We start from the raw sequence: 6,541 nt of genomic DNA, 5'->3' as shown, positions 1-6,541 counted from the left end.
TGCCTGCCATTTAGATGCTTTGAGGGAGAGAGAGAGGGTGGGGGAGAGAGAGAGGGTGGGGGAGAGGGAGAGGGAGAGGGAGAGGGAGAGGGAGAGGGAGAGGGAGAGGGAGAGGGAGAGGGAGAGGGAGAGGGAGAGGGAGAGGGAGAGGGAGAGGGAGAGGGAGAGGGAGAGGGAGAGGGAGAGGGAGAGGGAGAGGGAGAGGGAGAGGGAGAGGGAGAGGGAGAGGGAGAGGGAGAGGGAGAGGGAGAGGGAGAGGGAGAGGGAGAGGGAGAGGGAGAGGGAGAGGGAGAGGGAGAGGGAGAGGGAGAGGGAGAGGGAGAGGGGGAAGTTTAAAATACTGTAATATAGATTTTCTGACTACACAATCTTTATAATTGTGTTTAATGATTCATTTTTTTAATTTTTAATATTTTTTATCACGATTTTCCTCAATTACATTTCCAATGCTATCCCAAAAGTCTCCCATACCCTCCCCCCCCTCACTTCCCTACCCACCCATTCCCATTTTTTTTTTGGCCCTGGCGTTCCCCTGTACTGGGGCATATAAAGTTTGTGTGTCCAATGGGCCTCTCTTTCCAGTGATGGCTGACTAGGCCATCTTTTGATATATATGAGGCTAGATTCAAGAGCTCCGGGGTACTGGTTAGTTCATAATGTTGTTCCACCTATAGGGTTGCAGATCCCTTTAGCTCCTTGGGTACTTTCTCTAGCTCCTCCATTGGGAGCCCTGTGATCCATCCAATAGCTGACTGTGAGCATCCACTTCTGTGTTTGCTAGGCCCCGGCATAGTCTCACAAGAGACAGCTATATCTGGTTCCTTTCAGCAAAATCTTGCTAGTGTATGCACATATACTAAAATTGGAACGATACAGAGATTAGCATGGCCCCTGTGCAAGGATTCTTTTTTTTTAAGTAGAATTTTTTTTAATATTTTTTATTACGTATTTTCCTCAATTACATTTCCAATGCTATCCCAAAAGTCCCCCATACCCTCCCCCCCCACTCCCCTACCCACCCATTCCCACCTTTTGGCCCTGGCATTCCCCTGTACTGGGGCATATAAAGTTTGTGTGTCCAATGGACCTCTCTTTCCAGTGATGGTCCACTAGGCCATCTTTTGATACCTATGCAGCTAGAGTCAAGAGCTCAGCGAAACTGGTTAGTTTTGTTTAATGATTCTTAATTAAGTTTGACCTATGTAAATCAAAAAGATTTGAAAGGCTGAGATACAACACAGTGGCAATATTTCCCTGAAAACATGTAGATGAAAATAGAATTTGTATTATCATAAAATTTAGTACAGTATTCAGAGGAAAGTGTGAGTTAAAGAATAAACTATATCTTTGACTAACAGTATGTATTTTACTTTCTACAACAATCTGAACAGTCTTCTTAGGAAATTTAAGATGTTAATTACTGTTTTATTTGTTCAAACAAGTATCACACAAACAATTTATAGACTTATTTTAGTCTTCAGTTTCTGAGGATTCCATCCATTGTGGTGAAGGCACTATGGCTGATCAACCTGTTTTGGTAGCAGGATAATGGCAAAGAGAAAAAGGAGAGATCCCTGGCAAAATATAGGTCTAAGGACTTGACCAGAGTTAGTCTTTCCTCCTTTGAAAAATTTCAAATTTTGAATTTGAATAAAATCATTCTTTAACTCAGAGGCCTCATAATCTAACAGTCTTTAGCTACCCACTCAGAGATGTGTTCTATACCACAGGTGTTTCCCAATAATTCAGTTCACAACAAATATCAATTATCAGGTCCAACCTCTTGTAAATTTGAAACACAAGCATATCTAAACTGCTAAAATCCCAATTCAGTGATCCAAAACAGTGATGTTATCTCATGGAGCAACAGTTTATAAGAAGAAACCTCTACCTCTCTCCTCAAACCAATATGTCAAACGAGTTAAAACATGTATACTCCTGAGACTTTGATGGATGCCATCATCCATTTGTGGTGCTCTCAGGAGTCCTTCCTTTTGTCCTGAAAAAATGTGTTTCACTTTATTTAAATGGCTTGACTTGTTTAAAGTTCATCGTATATTCCTTAGCTACAACTTTACACACGATTTTCTAGCAAACTACAAGAAATTTAAGTCTTTAATGATCTGCTCTTTGCTCTTGATTATAATCAATTCTTACCAAAAACCCAGCGGCAATATCCATAGGGGACCACATTGGAACAGCTGTCAAGTTTAAATGGATCTTCCAATATAAAAAGACTTACGAAGTAAAAATTTTTGGTTTCTTTGGAGACTCAGTTGTGTCATGTGAAGTTTTTTCTGGAAGCTGTCTTATATGAGGATGCTTTGCTGAAGCAGACACGTGAGAGGATGTTTTCTTGAAACATTCTAGGATTTCTATAGGCAATTTCTTCAAAATTTTCTAAATCCTTGCAAATGTTTAAGAACCATGTGGCCACATATTGTCCCGCTAATTTCTATTTTTTTCTAAGTCTTAGGCAAGACTATAAAAAATGTAAAGAGGATGAGAGTTATTTTAACTTGTAGATTTCAGTTCATCATAGTGATATTGTGTGACAACTTTTATCTTGGGGAGATCCAACACATAGCTACTCACTCCACATAGAAAGCCCACAGAGAACCAAAGAACAGATATCTCCAAAGTCCAACTGATGAATCAATGAGTTTGACTGAGGTTATTTACAGAGTATAGTTGACAATGAGCAGAAATAACTCAAAGAAAGTTGTATCATCAGCCCTTATACCAGTATGGTTGATAGTTCACAAAATCTAGCAACCTGGAGTGTAATTTCTGTAATGCCTGTAAGCAGCTCAACAGTTTGAAGAGTATCTGTTTCAGGTTCCCCATTTGGTATAAAGTTCTTCCAGCTTAATTTCTGCTCATGGATCTTGACTTCCTTCTATTTGAGGAGGATTAACCACTTTTATTGCTTACTCTGACAGGTGTTGGGCTAGTGAATTTGGTCATTTCCAGGGACTTCTTGAAGCTATTTTGAGATGTTTGCTTTCCTATTTCAGAAGCATCCTACAGAACACAATATTTCTATCCTGAAAAAGCTTATATAATATATGGGGAAGATATGGAGAACAGTTCACATCAAGATGGCCACAAAGCAAATGTGATACAGGAATGTACAATGGCACTACACCCTAAGAATAACCCACAGCTAAGGTCATTCTCATTGATTCCTGGGAGTCTCTTGCATCTCATGTCTCTAGGACTTTTTACAGTTCTTCCCCCACCCCCACCAGCTACCCACCTGCTTACAAAGGTGCCTATTTCCATTAATTCACCTTGCCCTCTGGGCTTCACTCCTGTCTCCCCCAATCCATACCTAATCTTGCCTCCCTTTTTCCCTTCCCCTCACCTCTCCCATCTAGCCCCCCATTTGGCCTCTTGTGATTATTTTATTACCCCTTCTAAGTGAGACTGAAGCATCCTTACTTAGGCCTTCCTTTTCATTAAACCTAGTATGCTCTGTATCCATTGTATCATGGATATTCTGTACTTCTTGGCGAATATCCACTTATTACTAAGTACTTAGAGTACATGTCCAGGAGTAATGTATCTTAACTGTAGGGTAACTCATTTATAGCTTTCTGATAAATTTTCCTAATTACCATAGCGTCTGCATTTCTCTTCAATATCAAAATAAAGAATCCTGGTTTTGCTTGTATGAAGTCCTCTGGGAGGAAAGAGAATGCTTCAGACTGTAGACATTGGCATATAGTTTTGCCTTTCCTATGCACTCAATTGCTCATGTTGGGAGATTTGTTGATGGAATTGTTCATGTTCCCAGGAAGTACACTCCATGACATCAGCTTTAACTCCTTCTTCTCTGTCTAGTGCCTCTTACACGTAAAAGGTGTTTGGGCATATGGAAATAGCTACTCCCCATTATTCATATTAGACCATCCATCTCCTCCCAAGGGCATGTGCCATTGCAATCACCTAACATTCTTTAAAACCACTCAGGCTGTTGCAGTTATTAAGAAGCCAGATTTATGTGGTAGTTAAAATAAAAGTTTGAAAAAGTCAATTACCTTAATGAGTCATAAGCAGCAGAGAATGGGCAATTGAAAGGGCATACAAAGGCAAGTGTTGCTTGAATAGCACAACAGAGAGGGAAACTGTGCCTAACACAAAAGACAGCACAAACTGCATTCATGGTATATATTAAGCTAATTGCCAGCAAAGGGAATGTATGGGAGAGGAAAGACTATATAAGGGAATTGAATGTAGAGTACAAAGCTGCATGACAAGAGGGAGATGAGTTATTTGAAAGCAAAAGGAAGACTCAGGTTCAATGAAGGGTGTGGTTCACATGCTAGTTCTGGCCTCAGACTCCTTGGTGTAAAAGAGAAGGTTTATGAGGAAAAAAATTACACAAGTTCAGTTAAAGACCCTGCTTTGGGAAATGTCCTTCAAGTGAGTAAAGAGTAACTGTATTGATATACATCTACTAATTGAATTTCTAGATATTAGCCTAGGCTTCAGCAGTTGCTTAATTTTAGAAGACTTTTGTTATATTTTGGGTTGCATAGGGAGGCTATTCATATGTATTCATGTGCATGTGGAGGTCAGTAGAATGCTAGGTATCTTCTCAAGTTACTCTAGCACATATTTGGAGACCGAGACTTTTACTAAAATTTAGCCAGCTTTGATTATAGCCCCAGGATTCCTCTGTTCTCTAACTCTGCAATATTAGAATTGCAAGTTTTTGCCACCATACCTAGCTTCTTGACCTATGTTCTGGGGATGGTAGTCAGATACTCATGCTTTTATAGTAAATAATTTTTCTATTGAGCTATCTGTCTAGCATGAGGTGATGAGTTTTTAGAAGTACATTCATTACTTATTTAAAGTGTCATGTTCATGTCATAATGCACACGTAGAAGTCAGAAGACAACTACAAGGTGTCATTCTTTCCCTTTAAAGATATAAGTTCACTGGTGTAAATGCAGGTTGTCAGGCTTTATGGCAACACTGGCAATTTCACTAACCCAGGTAAAATTAATCACAGTGCTTTGATGTTCCCTGGGTAATTGTATTGCCTTTATTGTTCGGTTTGGTGTGAAGTCAAGAAGAGGTAACATTCCTTGTACAAGAGGAATAAGAGTGAACATAAGCAGTCAGAGAAAAACACATTAAATCGCCCATTCATTTTATTTCTCCCAAAGACAAAATATAGTCATAACATTTTTGAACTTTATGCTCTACTCAATCATGTGCATCTCCTCTCATATCCATTTCTCCTTCAAGACTCTGGTCAGGAACTAAAAGCAGCAACTCTTAGTCAGGTCTGTGCATTTCTGTTTACAGAAAGCCCCATGATCTTGTGACATCAGAGAGAAGGGTTCTGTTTTCTGACAGGTACCAGCTGTGCAATGTCTCTATGCTTACTTCACAACTGTTCAGGGAACAGATCATTTGCTTTCTACTGTAGTAGATGCCATCCCAGGAGTAAGGCAGAAGATTCAGGCAGGGTTTAGGTTGAAGCCAGGCTCTAAGCTGCATATTATATTTCACCCAAAGAATAATAACAAGGATGACTAAGTGGTTGAAGGGCAGGAAAAGTATCTCATAACCTCTAAATACTTTCTGAAATTTAAAATTATAACTAGAATTTAAAGCATTAATTTGTTAGCCCTCTAGCACTGTTCTAAGTTGCTGGCACTAACAAATTAACAATTAAATTTGGGTTGTCACCACATTTAAAAATTAAGAGTGTTGATGATTATAAATTAAGAATGTTGAGGGATATGTGCATGTAGATACATACAATCATTCTCACTGTATTAGTTTGGGTTTCCTTGCTGAAAGGAGACACCATAACCAAGGCAACTCTTAGGAAATCAAACATTAATTGGGGCTGTCTTAGAGTTTCAGAGGTTAGTCTGTTATCATAATGACTGGAAGCATGGCAGTGTCCAGGCAAATTTAGTGCTAGAGAAGGAATTGAGAGTTCTTTATCTTGATTTTGACTGTGTGCTTTAAATCCAACCCCCAAAGAGTTGCACATTTCCAATAAAGCCACACCTTCTCCTAGTGCCACTTCTCATGGGTCAACTACCAAACTATCCAGGGTCAAAAAATAGCTTATGATCCCTGTGGGTAGTCAAGTCACTGATAAATACACATTTACATATTTAGGTGAGTATGTGTGTGTGTGTGTGTATACATTTTATATACTTATACACTCATACATATATAAACATATATATTTACATACATATAGATTTACATATTCACACATAAACATATAAACATAATCAAATATAGAAATATTCTCATACTCCTACACACATATTTGCGCAGTCACATATTCACATACTTGCTTATTTGCAAATTTTCATATTTACACATAGACATACTTGCATATTTACAGGTTTACATGATTACATGTTTGAATATTTACACATTCACAAGCTTTTAGGCTTACATATCTCCATTACATATTTGCACATTTAAATATTTACATATTTGCATGTGTGTGTTTGTGTGTTTACATGTTTGTTTACATGTTTACATTGTGGTGATT

At 38.7% G+C, this 6,541-nt stretch overlaps 1 pseudogene; it reads left to right on the top strand.

Moving 5' to 3' along the window:
• Positions 1–841: 841 nt before the first annotated feature.
• LOC147006092 (U6 spliceosomal RNA) lies at positions 842–937 on the top strand (annotated as a pseudogene).
• Positions 938–6,541: the final 5,604 nt, after the last annotated feature.

This window comes from Mus caroli, unplaced genomic scaffold, assembly GCF_978045245.1.
Source record: "Mus caroli unplaced genomic scaffold, Mus_caroli_1 scaffold_1, whole genome shotgun sequence".
Lineage (NCBI taxonomy): Eukaryota > Metazoa > Chordata > Mammalia > Rodentia > Muridae > Mus > Mus caroli.
The sequence above is the reverse complement of the archived record's forward strand: the minus strand, read 5'-3'. Positions and strand labels throughout refer to the sequence as shown.